Genomic DNA, 19437 nt, shown 5'->3' with positions numbered 1-19437 from the left:
TGCCCGCAGTTCACATCTAAACACAAATTTTTACCTCAATATTAACAGTCACTATAATCAGAAGCCTTTAAGACTAAAACCTTCTTTGTCATGATAATGTAATGCATTTAAATCTTATTAAGTGACCAGACAATGAGAAGATGAGTGGTTAGGTTAATTAACTGCAATTGACTGTGAAGAGAGGTTTTCTTGAACAATCCCTCAATCTTCCTCATAAGAAATAGGGGCAGGAGTAGGCCATTCGGCCCCTCAAGCCTGTTCCACCATTCAGCAAGATCCTGGCTGATCTGATTGTGGCCATAACTCCCCTTTCCTGCCTCTCCCCAAAACCATTAACTCTCTTGTCAAACAGATATTTGTCTAACTCAGTCTTGAATATATTCAATGACCCAGCATCCACTGCTCAAGAGAATTCCAAACACTAACGACTAACATTAATGAGAGTAGAAATTCCTCCTCAGCTCTGTCATTAATAAGAGACCCGACTGTGTCCCCTAATTCTTGACTCACCCATGAGAGGAAACATCCTCCATCCTGATGGAATCAGGAGAGAAGGAAGGGAAACAGGACAGGAGTGCTGCTGAACCTGGTTCCCATGGTGAGGTAGTGATAAGTTCCCGGCTGAGTTCGAGAGTTTCGGGAAACTTGATTTCGGGACACTGGTTCCACGTTATCCTGTTTTTGATGTCGGTCGAGAAGGGTTGGAGCTGGCCGGGTTACCCCCCCCCCCCCCCCCCCCCCTCAACTGGAGCCTAGGTTGTTGACCCCGAGGTTCTGGTGAGATGGCATGGAGGAAGTAATGGTGTCTCATGCTTCAATCACTGGGCTATTTGGGAGATCCTGAGGAATGCTCGACGATTCTGAACCTGCCATGTCCTTGAATTCTACTTTCTTTGTGCGCCAGTGGAGAGGTGTTGTGTCCTCTATGGGACTGTTTTGGCACATCCACAGAGGCATTGGGGTGTTGTGGATGAGTTTTTCTTTTAAGGGGCTGCTGGACTAGGCCAGGCTCGGCACTGTATTCAGTATCCGGTTTGCTTTGTGGATGGGGGCACTCCTTGCTGGCGTGCCCATGGGGAGTTCAATGTGGCTGAATCCACAATTTCATAGAATTTACAATGCAGAAGGAGGCCATTCGGCCCATTGAGTCTGCACCGGCTCTTGGAAAGAGCACACTACCCAAGCCCTTACCTCCACCCTATCCCCATAACCCAGTAACCCCACCTAACACTAAGGGCAATTTGGACCCGAAGGGCAATTTACCCTGGCCAATCCACCTAACCTGCACATCTTTGGACTGCTGGAGGAAACCGGAGCACCCGGAGGAAACCCACACAGACACGGGGAGGATGTGCAGACTCCGCACAGACAGTGACCCAAGCCGCGATTCGAACCTGGGACCCTGGAGCTGTGAAGCATTTATGCTAACCACCATGCTACCGTACTGCCGTGGGATGGCATGGGCATAGGTGTCATTCCCGATATGTTGTTCACTTAGCACTGGCTTTTGTTCAAAGCTAATATTGATAATATTAGATGCTGGGTCTTGATAGTATGGACATTCAGGTATAGACACTTAGTGCCTTTGGATAACCCCAATTCTTTTCATTTGAGTGGTCCTGGGTGTCAGGGTGCGTTCCCTGGTTCTTTGGGGTGTGGGGTGGCATGATATGCACTCATGCACATAATAAGATACAGACAGGCAATGACAGACACCCAGTACAGCCAATCAACACACCGGACAGAACACAGCCAATCACCAGGCAGAACACTAGAGAGGGGTATCCCAATATAAAACACACGAGGCATCAACACTCTGCACTTTCCACTGGTGACAACTGTAGTGACAGTCAGGGCGTATATATCAGTTAGCAACTTCTACACATGGCTCAGAGCTAGTCTGGTCTAGTTAGTTATAGTTAGCACACTTAGATTAGTAGAGTGTCAACCCACAGCAAGCTGTGTGCACTGCTCCAGAAGTTCAATAAAACGTATTGAAATAACGTCTAAGTTTGGTGTCTACTTTTCAGTACAACTGCATCCAGTTGCAGTCCGTGTTACCCCAGGGTGAATAACACGACAGGGAGTATCCTCCATCCCAGTGTGCTCCCTCTTTTGGGGGTTGCACTGACAGCCCCCTCTCGCTGGAGTGGGGAGGACCCCCTTTTTCGATTGGGACCTGACTATATTCCTCTTGACGCTGGGCTCCATGATATTCTGCTACCCTCTTTGGGAATGTTTTGTTGCTGGTGGTCTTGTGAGCTGCTCTGTCCTTTCGTCTGGGCCTCAGAGATGGTGGTATGATAGCTCGGATTCAGGGCAGCACGTTGGCATAGTGGGTTAGCCCTGCAGCCTCACGGCGCCGAGGTCCCAGGTTTGGCCACTGTCCGTGTGGAGTTCGCACATTTTCCCCATGTTTGCGTGGGTTTGCCCCCCCCCCCCAACCCAAAAGATATGCAGGCTAGGTGATTGACCACGTTAAATTGCCCCTTAATTGGGAAAAATGAATTGGGTACTCTAAATGTTTTTTAAAATAATACCTCGGATTCTTGTTTCTAGCTCCTTGTTCTTGCTTTTTCACATTTTCTCTGGGAGACTCTGAGTTGAGATTTGAGGTCTGAGATTTTCAAGGGCATGTGGTCCTCTTCTTGTCGTCTTCCAGTGATATAATTGCAGACAGTTTTGACCTGAACTTGAGGAGGACTAATTGCGCTATGAGCATTTGTGTATTTTCCCCTAAATTCTGCACGTCTTGGGATGTTTGTCTTGCCTCTCTTTTCTTTTCTGAAGCTCTGGGTATGATGTAGGTCTGTGCTGATGCTGGTTGTACAATGATGCCTGTGGCTTTATTTCCTTTTAAGTCTCTTTGATGCAATTTTTGAAAAAGCAAAGTGGAAAATTTCAATGGAAAGACATGTGAAACTAAAAGGCTAATGGGCAATGCACATCGAGGTGTTTGGTACATTGGCTTCATGACAGAAAGACTGTTATCACTGTAAAGGAGCATGGGCTAACAATGCGCAAGTATCCCAGCAGAGCTTGGAACCCGTTTCCTCCAGCATGAGAACACTTGCTGACCCAGTCACAATATCTTTGATGCTCAATGTCACAGCTCAATGTCACAATGCTCAATGTCAAAGCTCCCATTATAGCAGTAACAGAAGCCACATATTTCCCACTGCTGCACTGGAAGCGTAGATTGGAGTCATGAGATTCAAGCTTTCTGCCATACAGGTTTAGAACATAGAACAGTACAGCACAGAACAGGCCCTTCGGCCCTCGATGTTGTGCCGAGCAATGATCACCCTACTCAAACCCACGTATCCATCCTATACCCGTAACCCAACAACCCCCCCCCCCCCCCCCCCCCCCCCTTAACCATACTTTTTAGGACACTACGGGCAATTTAGCATGGCCAATCCACCTAACCCGCACATCTTTGGACTGTGGGAGGAAACCGGAGCACCCGGAGGAAACCCACGCGCATACGGGGAGGACGTGCAGACTCCGCACAGTGACCCAGCCGGGAACTGAACCTGGGACCCTGGAGCTGTGAAGCATTTATGCTAACCACCATGCTACCGTGCTGCCCGAGTGTGTTTAGCGTGTTGCCATTATCGTGTCCGCAGATACTAGTGCTCAAGGGTATTTGCGTTGTTTCACAGCTATGCTCCAGCAGATTACTAGGGTTGCTGAGGCCCTACCAACTGGGAGTGGTTGTGGCTCTATGTGGTGTGGTAATTTTCGCTCAGGATTACGCATTCATGCTCTCATCATTGACTCATCTCCTGCCTGTCAGCCAGCTAAGCAATCAAGGCTGCTGAGGTGGTGCGTTCCGAAGCTGGGCCTTCTCAACCCAGAGGTTTTCAGTTCCATGCTGAGGTGCCACCCTGAGTCCTCTCCACCGTATAGCAGCCTTCCACCTTCCATGCTGCAACCACTGGTGTACCACTTGAATAAGCAAAGTTCACCGAAGGCAAGTACAAGGGTGATTAGTTGAGTTTTGTGTGGAACATTGGATATTTTGTATGGAATATTGGATGTTTTTTTGGCTAAATTGGTATGGAATAGTAGTTTTGAGGTAGCATTTATTTGAGGATTGAGGTCAAGAGCATACTGCGATGGTCAGTAACAGAGGAATGGCAAGATGTGCGATGACTGTACAATGGAAGTTTGGGGTTGTATTCACAGGAATTAAAGTTCAACACTCATGGACAGTCCATCCACAACATGGATGTGCCAGCTATCTCTCCTCTTCTTCCTGGTCCTTGGCTGCTCACCATAACCCTGGTGGCGTGAGCCCTGCCCACACAGTGCCCCAGTTTGGAGTATGATGCAGAGTATCCCAAATTGGAACACACACTCCTGGGAGTCCTGGAGGGCTCCTCTTGAATGGTCACAAAACATTCCTCGAGCGACCGAAAGGTTTGTGGATGAAGGTTCTCATGTGGCTTTAGTGCCTCCAATACAGAAAGATGGATAGAACAGCAGACTGATGCAGAAAGGAAATATCCTGTCCTCCACCAGGAAAACCAGCATTCACAAGCTTGTCCAGAAATTGCACCTTCAGTGACTGTGGCCTTTGAGGTTTCGATACATCTCAGCATGCGAGATGAAATCCATCCTCCCCCCCCAAAAAAAAAAGTGTGTGCAATGGAGGAAACCCACTGTCCCAGCAAAGCCACAGGCCAGTTCTGCCTGTTTCTGACTGTTCAGACAGTATACACTGATTTTCCCACTCATGGCACAAGGAGCCTCTGTCACCTTTCTGATACAGCAAAGGATGGTAAATTGGAGGTTACGATTCCTGTTGCAGCATGGAAAGATCCTGACACAAAACAAACAAATCAGTGCTGTGGCCACCCTCACAAAGATGAGCAGCTCTGTCCTCGTCCTACTGAGACTGTGCATCTGGCACCAAGAGGTGGCACCATTCTGTAAGCACCACCTTTGTGAATCGTAAGCAAAGCAAACATTGCTCCTGGCTTAAAGAGAGGCAAGAGATTTACAACTGGAAGGCCCTAATGGATAAGGTGTGCTGCTGGGAGCTCTTCTCCTCCTACCTCTCCACTGTATGCGAGCTACTTGCCTCAATTGCTGCCTCTGCTTCATCTCCCTTTCATACTGCAGCCCAAGGGGGATAGATACTACAGGACCAGTAGGAGCAGATGGAGTGCCAGAGCCCTTCCTGTTATGGGCATCACCTTCTCCACAAGCAGCACCACTCCCTGCAGATTTCGCCAACTCCTCAAAACATCCAGCATTGCCACAATCTCAAACAGAACCAGTAGAAAGTAATCAGTAACTATTCTTCAAGTTGTTGACAATCTCTATAAATAACACTGGTGGGGTGTCCTTCCTGCTGCTGAATGCATGTTGAGATATGTCTGTTTAAAGAGCACCAATATCCAAAATGGCAGCTCGAGCTTGGAAATCAGTGTTAGATGCTGACTGACGTCACGCTCTGTTCTGTATATTTCTGTCTCATGTTCATAACACCTATTTTATTGCCTCCCAAGATAGCGTTCAGTGTGGGCCCATGTAGTAAGACAGCATGTGTGGAGCATCATGATCCTCAAATGTGTACCCGCAGTACAAAAACAGCCGACACCGCAGAGCTGAATTTTGTCACACCAACCCATCTTTTATATTTTCCTCATCTGGCTCACTAATGTCCTTGTCTGGTCTGGTCTACAATGAATCCAGAGCCACTACAATGTGGTTGACTCTGAAAAATGCCCTCTGAAATGGCCCGAGCAAGCTACTCAGTTCAAGGACAATTAGGGCTAGGCAATAAATGTTGGCCCAGCAACGCCCACATCCCATGAACAAATATTTTTAAAAGCCCATAGAAAAAGGAGTGAGTGTGTCCTGCTGTTTTGCCAGATGATGGATGATCTGATAAACTCTACCCATATTTTCAATCCGAGACTATACCTAGATTATACCTAGACATAGAATACCTAGATTATGCTTAGACATAGACTATGCCGAGACTATGCCTAGGGGCTGGTTTAGCACACTGGGCAAAATCGGTAGCTTTTAAAGCAGACCAAGGCAGGCCAGCAGCACGGTTCAGCCTCCCGTATCAGCCTCCCCGAACAGGCGCCGGAATGTGGCGACTAAGGGCTTTTCACAGTAACGTCATTGAAGCCTACTCGTGACAATAAGCGATTTTCATTTCATTTCATTAGATGTGAAAGAATCTACCAATCGGAGTTTGGAAATGTTCCATTGACCCAAACTTCAACATCTTTTTAGGAGAGACAGTTCCAGCTTTCCACCACTTTTTGGGTGAAACCAAAAAGGCCCTTGAACAATCTAATTATCAGAATAGGCCTCACTTAGGTCTGACAAATCCCCATCAGGGGAAATCTTTCTTTCTATCTACCCCATAAATGAAACAATTAATGCATTTTAGTGTGTAATATATTTTAGATGTCGTCTACTCTTTTCCAGCGATCACCCGCTAACGAGTATGATTATCCACCTACGAAACACCGTGTTACTGGTCATGGGCTCTGTGGGTTACTGCATTGCTGATGAGCCCAATCCTTGAGCTGCACTTGACAGCTGTTTCTGGAAGGTGGGATAGATCCTTGGACTATAGATCGCTGGTATTCCTTTCTCAGACTACTTTTCCAGGCCTCCTCTTGCCTTCAGGTGACCTCGAAGAATTAAGTCCCTTCAATCAGGAGGTTCCTCCAAGTAGGTCTCTTCTGAACAAGGGTTGCCCAGGCATTTTAGATGTGTGAGTCTGGTACGAGGTGGTTGCTGGTAGAAAGAAAGGAATGGTGCTGTGACGAGCCAATGAGAATCTAGGTAAGTAATGACTGTGATCTGCTTGTATATCCACAAGATGTAGACGTACAATATTCAGTGAGAAGAATCAAGGAATTGGTCAATAAGATGGTAAATGGAGAAATTAAATCCAGTTTATCCTACTGCTATAGTTTTATTAATCTCTTTGTGCTCATTTTCCCTCTGGAGGTGCATTAACTTCCCTGTTTCTTGTGCTGTGTGATTTCAGACTGTTCAGAATGTTTATATTTGATCTGACCACATATTTTTACTATCTGAGTTCATACTCCAGTGCCAGGCACTACTCGACTTTACGACGTTTGAGTTATAACGAACGGCACTTACAACGTTTGAAAATTGACGTCTTGTTTTGAATTTGAGACACCTTTGAATTCATGATGCCACGCCAGCCCATCATTTATATTTTTCTAAATATGATTTGGAAACTTTGTGTTTTGAACGAGCCAGAGAAAGTTGTGAAACTTCCCGCCAAAGCTCTGCACCCTTCATTCGGCAGGCCGCAAATCCGAGCTGGAAGGTTGCCACAGAGAACCTTTGCTGGGACCGGCCAGCAGCACACTGCCTGACTGAGCTAGAGCCAGAAACCAAGAAATCAGACCACAATTTTCCAGTATTATTGCTGTCTTGTCCTGCTTTGGAAACAATCCACCATTTTTAACATTGTTCCGATGGGGAAATCAGTTCTGATTTACAGTGCGATTTCCAGGAACCAATTGTGTAAGCAACCCAAGGACTGCCTATGCAAGAAATCTATTTCCACTATTCCAACATCTCTCTATTGGCTTGTGAAAGTTATCTGTGGTCCTCAGGTTAAAAGTGCTGCCAGTGCATATTGGGGAGCCATGATGAAACATTCCCAGATGCATTTTTTCAGTGCTGCTTCCATTGTGTGTTGTGCAGCTAACCTGTTACACTGATACACAGAACATTAAGGGAGCGATAGAGGTTTGGAAAATAATTAAAAGTTTTGCAAGAGTATACCTCAAAATTTTGGTTCCACTGGAACAAGGAGATATATAGTCACAGGAAGATTTAAGGACCAAGTTAGAATATTTCTGATGTTACGACACCCTGGGCTAGAGTGCGGTTAATTCTTGCCTCACTTAACCCGGAGTGACAACACAATTGAAAATAACTCTTAATTTTTAGAAAATACCTGGTCTTTGGCTGCCCAATCACTATAGTCACCAGGTCTGTAAATGTAAACATAATTAATGTTTATTAATAACAAAAACTGTAATTATATAGGCAGAAAATACATTTGGCTGACTATTATCTAATTTCTAACACACCCCTTTTTTAACTCGCCTCATCCTCTATACACACATAAGACCGACAAACAGACAGGAAAGAGGGGTGTAAAGGAAAATAATATGAACAGTAAAAAGGATAAAATTCTCTGTTTCAGATGGATGTCTTCCAGTGCATCTTTTCGTCCGAGCCTTCAGTTTGGGGAGGCATTTGCTTTCAGTCTGTAATGGTTTTCACAGTAGATTCATCAAGATCTCAAGACATTTCTGCAGATTCAGAAACCAGCAGGCAAAAACATTTTTGGGGAAAGAGAGAGAGGGATAGAGAGAGAGAGCAACTCGCAGCTTCTTCTCTGTGTCCAAGAGAGTTCTGTCCCTTTCCAGGGTCCTTTAAAATCTTCCACCTGACTGAAGTCAATCACACTCTGTTGCTGGCAAGAATGTGGTCTTTGGCCAATACATTGGCCACCAGTCAAACTGACCCCCTCCAATACCTCCGGTGCCAGAAAGTCTGAGTTTTTCTGTTAAAAATCTATGGTATCATCTGAAGGTATATGTCCAGTAAATATTCATGGATCAAAAAATGCCAATAACTAAGTAAAGGAAATGGGAAATAAAGGAATCAACAAGAAGGTCCTTATACTTTAAGTCCTCTATAAGGACTCCATCTCTTTCCCTCAACTCCTTCGCCTCCGTCGCATTTGTTCCGATGATGCCACTTTCCAAAATGGTGCTTCGAAAATGTGTTCCTTCTTCCTCAACCATGATTTCCCACCTACAGTTGTGGACAGGGCCCTCAACAGTGTGCGGTCCATCTCCAGCACCACTACCCTCGCCCCCTCCACTCCCTCCCAGAACAAGGATAGAGTCCCCCTCGTTCTCACATTTCATCCCACCAGCCTCCGTATGCAAAGCATAATACTTCACCATTTTTGCCAATTCCAGCGTGATGCTACCAAACACATCTTCCATTCACTCCCTCTGTCAACATTCCGCAGAGACCGTTCCCTCCGAGATAATCTAGTCCAGTCCTCCGCCATACCCAGTACCTCTCCCATCACCCATGGCACCTTCCCATGCAATCGCAGAAGGTGTAACACCTGCCCCTTTACCTCTTCCATGCTTAACATCCCAGGCCTAAAACACTCATTCCAGGTTAAGCAGCGTTTCACTTGCATCTCTTCCAATTTTGTCCACTGCATTCGCTGCTCCCAATGTGGTCTCCTCTATATCAGAGAGACCAAATGCAGACTGGGTGATCGCTTTGCTGAGCATCTTCGGTCTGTGCGCATTCAGGACCCTGACCTTCCTGTTGCTTGCCATTTTAGCAAAAGACCCTGCTCCCATGCCCACATGTCTGTTCTTGGCCTGCTGCAATGTTTCAGTGAAGCTCAACGCAAACTGGAGGAACAACATCTCATCTTCTGGTTAGGCACGCATTCCGGCCTGAACATCAAATTCAACAACTTCAGATGATCAGCTCCACCCCCCTCGGCCCATTATTTTTCATCCCATTTCATTTTAACTGTCTTTTACCATTTATTTCTTTCTTAATATACATTTAATTCCCCCCCCCCCAATCTTATCCACCTTTCCTTATCTTTTCTCCTCTTTGCTTCTCCCTTCCCCTCCCCCCACATCTACAGCTCATCCTCTAATGATAGTTTCTCTGCTGTTTGACCTTTCACATATTTTGTTCTTTCAGGGGACTGCCATTAGCACTCTTTCCCCTTGGTATCTGTGGCCATTAGCACCCGGTTTCCCTGGGTTTCTGTGGCTATGACTCATCTTTCATTCTCACTCCACAGTATAAATATTTCCCACTTTCTCTGTCTGTTTGCTTTGACAAAGAGGCATCGGAATCGAAATGTTAGCTCTTTTCTCTCCCTACAGATGCTGCCAGACCTGCTGAGATTTTTCAGCATTTTCTGTTTTGTTTAAGGTCCTTATACTCATTTTGCAGAGGGTTAATAGAACTTTGAAGGAGTTATTTTGACCAGACACTGAAACCAGAAGCTGAATGGACACTGTACTAATGAGATTTAGTCACAATATTGATCCTAATTGTTGATATATTGGGCTGGATTCTTCGGTCCCCAATCCTGTGTTTCTTTCTAAACGTGCCATTCGTTGGCGGCGTGATTCAGAGGCAGTCAAGTCCATGAACACTTGGAGCTAATTCAGGCTGTGCAAAATTTGTCTGAATTAGGACAGAGAAGATATTCCCCTCAGTCTGAACCAGATTTCAATGCACCCCTCGTTCCTGCACAACTGAAAGTCTGCAGTATTTTCACCAAAAATAGATAGCTTCATTCACCCACAGTACAGTCAATCATTTTGGATGCCATTAACACGGATAATTATAGGCTCCGCTAATTGTATGTTAATTGACAGCATGTCACTGCATGTGGAAGTCCCACAGAAGGACAGTCCACAACAATACAGCTTTTCTTAAGTGAATGCTCATGTTTTTAATAATGAACCCGAATTAACTTCTGACTAACTGAAGGAAATTGATCTATTTAAAGAATAATGAGCACCTTTGAGACACATAGGGAGTCAGGAAGGAGAGAGGGATGAGAACAAGAGTCATCAATCTAAGGCAATAGGGAAGAAAGTCAAGAAGCACATCGGGATTGAACACTGAGCTGGAAAGCAAGACCACTGAGAGTAGTTTCACCGCTCAGCTCATCAAAGTTGGGACTGACAAACTAGCAGGTAGATTTTGTCTCAGTTCAAAGTTTAGATTTTAGCATGATTGAACACAAGTACACAGGAGCAAGTCAGGGAGAAACATGTGCAGTCAGCATTAGTTTGTCCCTGTAACAATACTATGTCAAGGGCCTGAATCAGAGGTAACGAGGAAAGGTCCAGGGATCAGACTTTACCAGTCACTCTTGTCTGTTCTTACATTGTAAAGACTCTGCGTTCTATTTTGTACCAAAAGCACAGAAGGTTTCACAGGCTTCTAGGAACCTTGGATAACGAGAGATATTGTGGGCCTCGTCAAAAAGGAAAAGGAGGCATTTTTCAGGGCTAGAAGGCTGGGAACAGGCGAAGCCTGTGTGGAATATAAGGAAAGTAGGAAAGAACTTAAGCAAGGAGTCAGGAGGGCTAGAAGGGATCACGAAAAGTCATTTTCAAATAGGGTTAAGGAAAATCCCAAGGCTTTTTACACGTACATAAAAAGCAAGAGGGTAGCCAGAGAAAGAGTTGGTCCGCTGATAGACAGGGGAGGGAATCTATGTGTGGAGCCAGAGGAAATGGGTGAGGTACTAAATGAATACTCTGCATCAGTATTCACCAAAGAGAAGGAATTGGTGGATGTTGAGTCTGGAAAAGGGTGTGTAGATAGCCTAGGTCACATTGAGATCCAAAAAGACGAGGTGTTGGGCATCTTGAAAAATATTAAGGTGGATATGTCCCCAGGGCCTGATGGGATCTATCCCAGAATACTGAACGAGGCAAGAGAGGAAATTACTGAGGCCTTGACAGAAATCTTTGGATCCTCACTGTCTTCAGGTGATGTCCCGGAGGACTGGAGAATAGCCACTGTTGTTCCTTTTTTAAGAAGGGTAGCAAGGATAATCCAGGGATCTACAGGCTTGTGAGCCTTACATCAGTGGTAGGGAAATTACTGGAGAGAATTCTTCGAGACGGGATCTACTCCCATTTGGAAGCAAATGGACGTATTAGCGAGAGGCAGCACGGTTTTGTGAAGGGGCGGTCGTGTCTCACTAACTTGATAGAGTTTTTCGAGGAGGTCAAAAAATGATTGATGTAGGTAGGGCAGTGGATATTGTCTATATGGATTTCAGTAAGGCCTTTGGCATGGTCCCTCATGGCAGACTGGTACAAAAGGTGAAGTCACACGGGATCAAAGGTGAGCTGGCAAGATGGATACAGAACTGACTAGGTCATAGAAGGCAGAGAATAGCAATGGAAGGGTGTTTTTCTGATTAGAGGGCTGTGACTAATGGTGTCCCGCAGGGATCAGTGCTGGGACCTTTGCTGTTCGTAGTATATGTAAATGATTTGGAGGAAAATGTAACTGGTCTGATTAGTAAGTTTGCGGGTGACACAAAGATTGGTGGAATTACGGATAGCGATGAGGACAGTCAGAGGATACAGCAGGATTTAGATTGTCTGGAGACTTGGGCGGAGAGATGGCAGATGGAGTTTAATCCGAACAAATGTGAGGTAATGCATTTTGGAATGTCTAATACAGGTAGAGAATATACAGTGAATGGTAGAACTCTCAAGAGTATTGATAGATCTAGGTGAACAGGTCCACAGGTCACTGAAAGAGGCAACACAGGTGGAGAAGGTAGTCAAGAAGGCATACGGCATGCTTGCCTTCATTGGTTGGGGCATTGAGTATAAAAATTGGCAAGTCATGTTGCAGCTGCATAGAACTTTAGTTAGGCCACATTTGGAGTATAGTGTTCAATTCTCGTCGCCACACTACCAAAACGATGTGGAGGCTTTAGAGAGGGCGTAGAAGAGATTTACCAGGATGTTGCCTCGTATGGAGGGCATTAGCTATGAGGAGCGGTTGAATAAACTCGGTTTGTTCTCACTGGAACGACGGAGGTTGAGGGGCAACCTGATAGAGGTCTATAAAATTATGAGGGGCATAGACACGGTGGATAGTCAGAGACTTTTTCCCAGGGTAGAGGGGTCAATTACTAGGGAGCATAGTTTTAAGGTGTGAGGGGATAGGTTTAGAGGAGATGTACGAGGCAAGTTTTTTTACACAGCGTGTAGTGGGTGTCTAGAACTCGCTGCCGGAGGAGGTGGTGGAAGCAGGGACGATAGTGATGTTTAAGGGGCATCTTGACAAATACATGAGTAGGACGGGAATAGAGGGATACGAACCCCGGAAGTGTCGAAGATTTTAGTTAGACTGGCAGCATGATCGGCACAGGCTTGGAGGGCCGAAGGGCCTGTTCCTGTGCTGTACTTTTCTAATTCTTTGTTCTTCTTTGTTCTGGGAGTGAGCACAGTTTAGAAAATATGTGACCTGTACATAGAAGGTCCCATAAGGGAGGTGGTGGTCCTGGAGTATCAGTGGGGGAGCATTTTGCAGACAGGATCATAACTCCATTAGATTCAAGATTGTTATGGAAAAGGAGATGTATGGGCTTGAGATCAAAGTTCTAAACTGGGGGAAGACCAATTTTAATAAGATCAGGTATGATTTGACCAGAGTGGACTGGGAGCAGACACTTTTAGGTAAATCTGTGACAGAACAGTGGGACACATTCAAGAAGAAAATAGGGAGAGTACAGGGTCCAATCGAGAAAAAGGGTGGGCCCAACAAACCCAATGAATCCTGGATTTTGAGGGATGTACAGCATTGGATCAAGATAAAAAGAGAGGGTTATGACAAATATTGAGGACTCAAAACAACAGAAGCCCTAGAGTTGTATAGCCTGTGCAAAAGGGAACTTAAGAAGAAATTAGGAGAGCAAAAAGGGGACATGAAAGGATACTGGCAGGTAAAATAAAGGAAAATCCTAAGTTGTTTTACAAGTACATTAAGGGTAAAATGATAACTAGGCAAAGAGGAGGGCCCATTAAGGACCACAGTGGTAATTTGTGTGTGAAGCCAGAGGATGTGGGTCAGGTTCTTATTTTATTATTTTACATGTTAACTATTACATACAGCTCCAGTAGTTCCCTACTGAGTCTTCTCTAGTTGGTGCCTGACTGGCCGATTCTACACAATGACACATGAAACTTGTTAAGGGCCCCTCATCGGGGAGCTCATATTCTGCCATCTCCACGGTTTAGGGGATCATCCCTTAAGAACCATGCGGGATATAACAGATTCTACATGAATACTTTGTGTCGGTGCTCACTCATGAGAGGTAAGGTACGAGTATAGAAATTAGGGAGAAGGACTGTAATAAACTTAAAGAGATTAACATAGACTGAGAAAATTTCTGAGTGATCTGGCAGGTTGAAAAGTAGACAAGTCTCCAGGGCCTGATTACATGTATCCCCAGCTGTTGAGTGAGGCAAGGGAGAAAATAGCTGGGGCGATGGCAATAATTTTCAATTCTTCTCTGGCCACAGGAGAGGTGCCGGAGGACTGGAGTATAGACAATGTGGTACCATTATTGAAGAAGGCAGGTCAGGATAAACCGGAAACTACAGGCCAGTCAGTCTAACCTCAGTGGTGGGGAAACTATTGGAAGCAATTCTGAGACAGAATTAATCTGCATTTGGAGAGGCAGGGATTAATCAAGAACAGTCAGTATTATTTTGTTAAGGGGAGGTCATGTCTGACCAACTTGACTGAATTTTTTGAAGAGGTGGCCAGGTGTGTAGACGAGGGAAATGTATTTGACATAGTCTACTTGGACTTCAGCAAGGCTTTTAATAAGGTCCCACATGGGAGATTGATAGCAAAGGTAAGAGCCCATGGAATCTAAGGAAATTTGGCAAATTAGATCCAAAATTGGCTGAGTGACAGGAAACAGAAGGTAATGGTCGAGGGGTATTTTTCCGACTGGAAGCCTGTGCCTACTGGGGTCTCAGAGGGATAAGTGTTGAGGCCCTTGTTGTTTGTGTTTTGTATCAATGATTTAGATATGAATGCAGGAGGGTTGATCAGTAAGTTCGCGGATGATACAAAAATTAGTGTGCTGAAAAATTGTGAGGAATACAGAAGAGTATAGAGGGGCTGGTCAGATGGGCAAATGGAATTCAATCCAGGCAAGTGTGAGGTGATGCACTTGGACAGGACAAACAAGGCAAGGGAATACATGATAAACAGCAGGACCCTGGGAAGCATCATAGATCAGAGGGACCTTGGTGTGCATGTACACCGGTCCCTGAAAGTTGCAGAACAGGTGGATACAATGGTTAAGAAGGCACATGGTATACTTGCCCTCCAGCAGAGGGCAGCAGAGCGGAGCTACTAATTGGCTGTTCCGGGGAGATTTGCATACGTGCAGTGCGGTCAGCCTAATTTGAAGGTGTACCTGCAAAAGAGACCTGAGGAGTTTGAGTGCAAGAAAGCATCCAGCAGAGCGGAGCTACTGATTGGCTGTTCCGGGGAGATTTGCATACGTGCAGTGCGGTCAGCCTAATTTGAAGGTGTAGCTGCAAAAGAGACCCGAGGAGTTCGAGTGCAAGCAAGCATCCAGCAGAGGGCAGCAGAGCGGAGCTACTGATTGGCTGTTCCGGGGAGATTTGCATACGTGCAGTGCGGTCAGCCTAATTTGAAGGTGGTTTGTGAAGGGGCTATTGTCACAGCCTCTGCCTTCTTCCCATATCCCTTGAAGCCATCAAAATCCAAACATTTATCTGTCCCTTTCTTGAATATATTCAGTGACTTGGCCTCCACAGCCATTTGTGGTGGAGAATTCCACAGATTCCAGAGGTTTGAGTGGAGAAATATTTCCTCATCCCAGTCCTAAATGGTCTACCCCATATCCTGAGACTGTGTCCCTTGGTTCTAGATTCCCCACCCAGTGAAAACATCCTCCCTGTATCTAGTCTGTCCATCCCATTCGAAATTGTTGTGTTCCAATCAGATCTCTTCTCATCCATCTAAACTCCAGTGAACATTGATCCAGTCGAACCAATCTCTCCTCATAGGACAATCCCGCCAACCCCAATATCAGACCGGTGAATCTCCACGCCACTCCTTCCACGGCAAGTAAACCATAGATAGGGAGACCAAAATTGCATGCAATAGTCCAAGTGTGGTCTCACCAAGACCTTGTATAATTGTAGTAAGATGAACAAGGCGTGGTAATTTTGAACAATTGGGACAAAGTTCCTCCTTGATCATTAATGTCAATGCTGCCGTGCTTCAAGGAGAGTTTCAGAATGTATTTGATGCATTTTCTTTGTTCTCCCCAGAACAGTGACCTTTTGAGGGTTGAGAAAGTAGGACTTGGTGGGGAGACACATTTCGACCACCGGGACACAGCGTCCATTGGAGTTGATTACCTGAATGCTTTTAAGAAGAACACCTCTACAAGAAGAATGCTTGTAAGAAGAATGCACCAAGAAGAACACTCGTGTTTGATTGATGGTCCTCCCATTGAATGCGAAGGGTGCGGTGGAGATATTTCTGATGAAATCTCTCTTGCGCTGGGTGACACAACATAACGCCATGAGTGAATTCTGCTTCCAGCAGCAGGGTTTACAGAACTAGGTCAACTAAAATGAATAGTTTAAACATTGATTCCATTGCATGAGAAAATGTCCTCCGTGCCTTGGGATGGGATTTCAAACACCACTGTCACACCAGGTGATGGCACCACTGTTCAACAGTCAGATCCAGTGGGGACTCCAAAATTCAGCACTTGAGAGTCAGACCAGGCAGGATTTCTGACCCCACTCACTGACCAGATCTTCAGTGAATTAAAACTGAAATCTGAGCTAGATTCCACGATAGCAATCAACTTCACCTCTGCAAACTTAGGTAGAGTATTCTCATCTTTTTGACAGAGTGACATAGTGGGCGGGATAAATGGTGTGGAAGCTGCCAACCCCAAAGGCGGCTTCCTCTGGCATATTGTTGGGCACTTATATTAAAAAAATAAGGCAAACACTAAATGTAAACTCACATACAGTGTCATAATATCCACTCATGTATATAATGAGATGCAGACAGGCAGTGATTGACACACAAGATAACCAATGAACACACATGACACAGAACAACCAATCACCAGACAGGACACCACCACTATAAAGCCCACAGGGTATTGAGACTCTCTCTCTCTCACAGGACACAGCTACTGAGATAGCTAGAGTGCACAAGCCAGTGAGCATCATCTCCATGTGGTAGAGAGCTAGTCTGGACAAGCCAGTAGGAGGTTATCAGTTAGATTAATGGAGTGTCAACCCACAGCAGATTATGTACAGCAATCAGCAAGTTCAATAAAACAGTGTTGGACCATCTCCTGTGTCGGAAGCCTGTTTCTAGTTTCACGGCATCCAGTTGCAGTCAACGTTGAACTAACTCACTTAACACATCATACAGTATAATGCTCTCAAAATGCAAACAAAGTATTAATTCCCACCCAGCCAAACAGTTGTCCGGGCATGACCCTCGCCCCTGTAGGGAAACACTCACCTTCATGCTTCCAGGGGGGTTCTACTCACCAGGTGTGTGCCGTGGGGGACCTGTCGTGATTTATGGCACGTCGACGTGAATGGACAATCTAACAGGGAATGGGGGCAGGGGGGAACTATCAGTGGTTAGCACTGTTGCTTCACAGCGCCAGGGACGCAGGTTCAATTCCTAGCTTGGGTCTCTATCTGTGCGGAGGCAGCACGCTCTCTCCATGTCTGCATGGGTTTCCTCCGGGCTTCCAATAAAAACTCCCCACAGACAATGACCGAAGCCGAGAATCTAACCTGGGACCCTGGCGCTGTGAAGCAATTGTGCTAACCACTCTACTACCATAATGAGAAGGTACGGGATCCTCTGGAATTGTTGGGTACAGCTTTGGCGTGGGTGATGTTAGGCACTAGTAGTTGGGGTACATTGCCACTTGTCATTTTTTGAAATGACACGAAACTAAATATTATTGTTGCTCATCACTTTAATGCCTCAGAATCATTCACCCACCTCCCAGTGGTTTGACACCTCTCTCCATCAGGACTCAGCTGTTCTCACTGGGCCTCCATGGCCACCAGACGGGTCAGCCCTCTCAGTGTGACTGTTTCCTTTGCAGTGATAGGACTCAAGTGTGATTCAGTGAATCTTAGACCCTCTCCCCTCATCCCCATCTAGAGCAAAGGAACATGGAACTCTGAAATGAGGCCGGGAGTCAGCATGCTGGCAACAGACAAACCGGAATCAGACATAAGCAACAGCTGAAGAGCATCACAAATCATTCCTTATTGTGAGACATCATCATCCGCCTGCATTGAGCGGGCAGCAGGCACTCAAGGACTCCTCAGCCCAAGCACCCTGATGCCTGAGATCTCGGCCACCTTCATCCGCTCTTCACAGAGGGATCACAATGTCCTGGGGGGTCTTGCTGTAGGCCTGTGAGCTGGTCTTCACCCATTGAGCAGGAGGTGATGAGTGTGTCTCTAGCCTATGCACATTCTTGCCCCTGCCTGCCCTCCATTCATCACCACGGTCTTCCTCGGCACCCTCAAGCATGTCCTCCTTATCCAAGAGCCTGTGACTCCTCAAGGTCATCCTCAGGAAGCTGCTCGCCCCACTGAACCAGGTTGTGGAGAGCACAGCACATAGCATCAATGTGGGAGACCATCTGGGGGCTGTATTGAAGGACCCCACCGGACTTGTCAAGGCTGTGGAACCCCATCTTAACAGGCCGATGCACCGCTCAATGACTGATTATGTTGCACAATGAGTCTCCTTGCACCTGGTCTTCGCAGCGATCTGTGACCTCCGCACTGGCATCATCAGCCATGACCTGAGATGATATCACATGTTTCCAAGGAGCCATCCCTGTAGCCTGATAATTTCACCGGAGAGGGCCTGGGCAAATCGCGTTCTGAAATCGCACTGGCACAAATCCTGGGCTGGAATCAGAAACCACAAGAAAAAATGCTGGAAAATCAGAGCAGGTCTGGATTCTTCGGTTTCCCAGCCACGTGTTTCTCAGTGGTGTGCCATCCGCTGGCTGCAAGATTCTCTCTTCCTGCCGCAATGGGATTTCACATTAAAGTCACCTCACACCATTGGGGTCAAGTGGGTGGAGGTATGCTGCTGGCGGGAAAAATGAATTGCATTGGCCGGAGGATTCCTGATTTTGGCCTTTCGCTATGTTTAGTGGCCATGTCAGGATTTGCTCTGCAGCTAACAGGCCAACTGTATCGCACCCCATGACTTTTGTAAATGTTAGCATCAAGTACTTCTAAATTTGTTAGAACTCTCTTAAAAAATTTGTTCGTAGGATGTGGGCATCGCTGGTTGCGCCATCCCTAATTACCCCTTGAACTGAGTGGGTTGCTAGGCTATCTATAGGGCAGTTCAGAGTAAACCACATTTCTGTGGGTCTGGAGTCACATATATGCCAGACTGGGTAAGGATGGCAGATTTCCTTACCTAAAGGGCATTAGTGAATTAGATGGGTTTTAACAACAATCAACAATGGTTTCATGGTCAGCATTAAACCTTTAATTCCAGATTTTTGCTGAATTCAATTTCACCATCTGCCATGGTGGGATTCGAACATGTATCGCCAGAGTATTACCCTGGGTCTCTGGATTACTAGTCCAGCAACAATACCACTGCGCCGTTGCCTTCCCAGTTTACGGAAAAAACTGCATCTGTTTTGCCTGAGTAATGAATTATATGAGGAATTTCATACTGAATGTAAACTCACATATAGTAAAAAGCTCTGACAATCCAAAC

This window comes from Scyliorhinus canicula, chromosome 7, assembly GCF_902713615.1.
Source record: "Scyliorhinus canicula chromosome 7, sScyCan1.1, whole genome shotgun sequence".
Lineage (NCBI taxonomy): Eukaryota > Metazoa > Chordata > Chondrichthyes > Carcharhiniformes > Scyliorhinidae > Scyliorhinus > Scyliorhinus canicula.
This window is presented reverse-complemented; position numbering follows the sequence as displayed.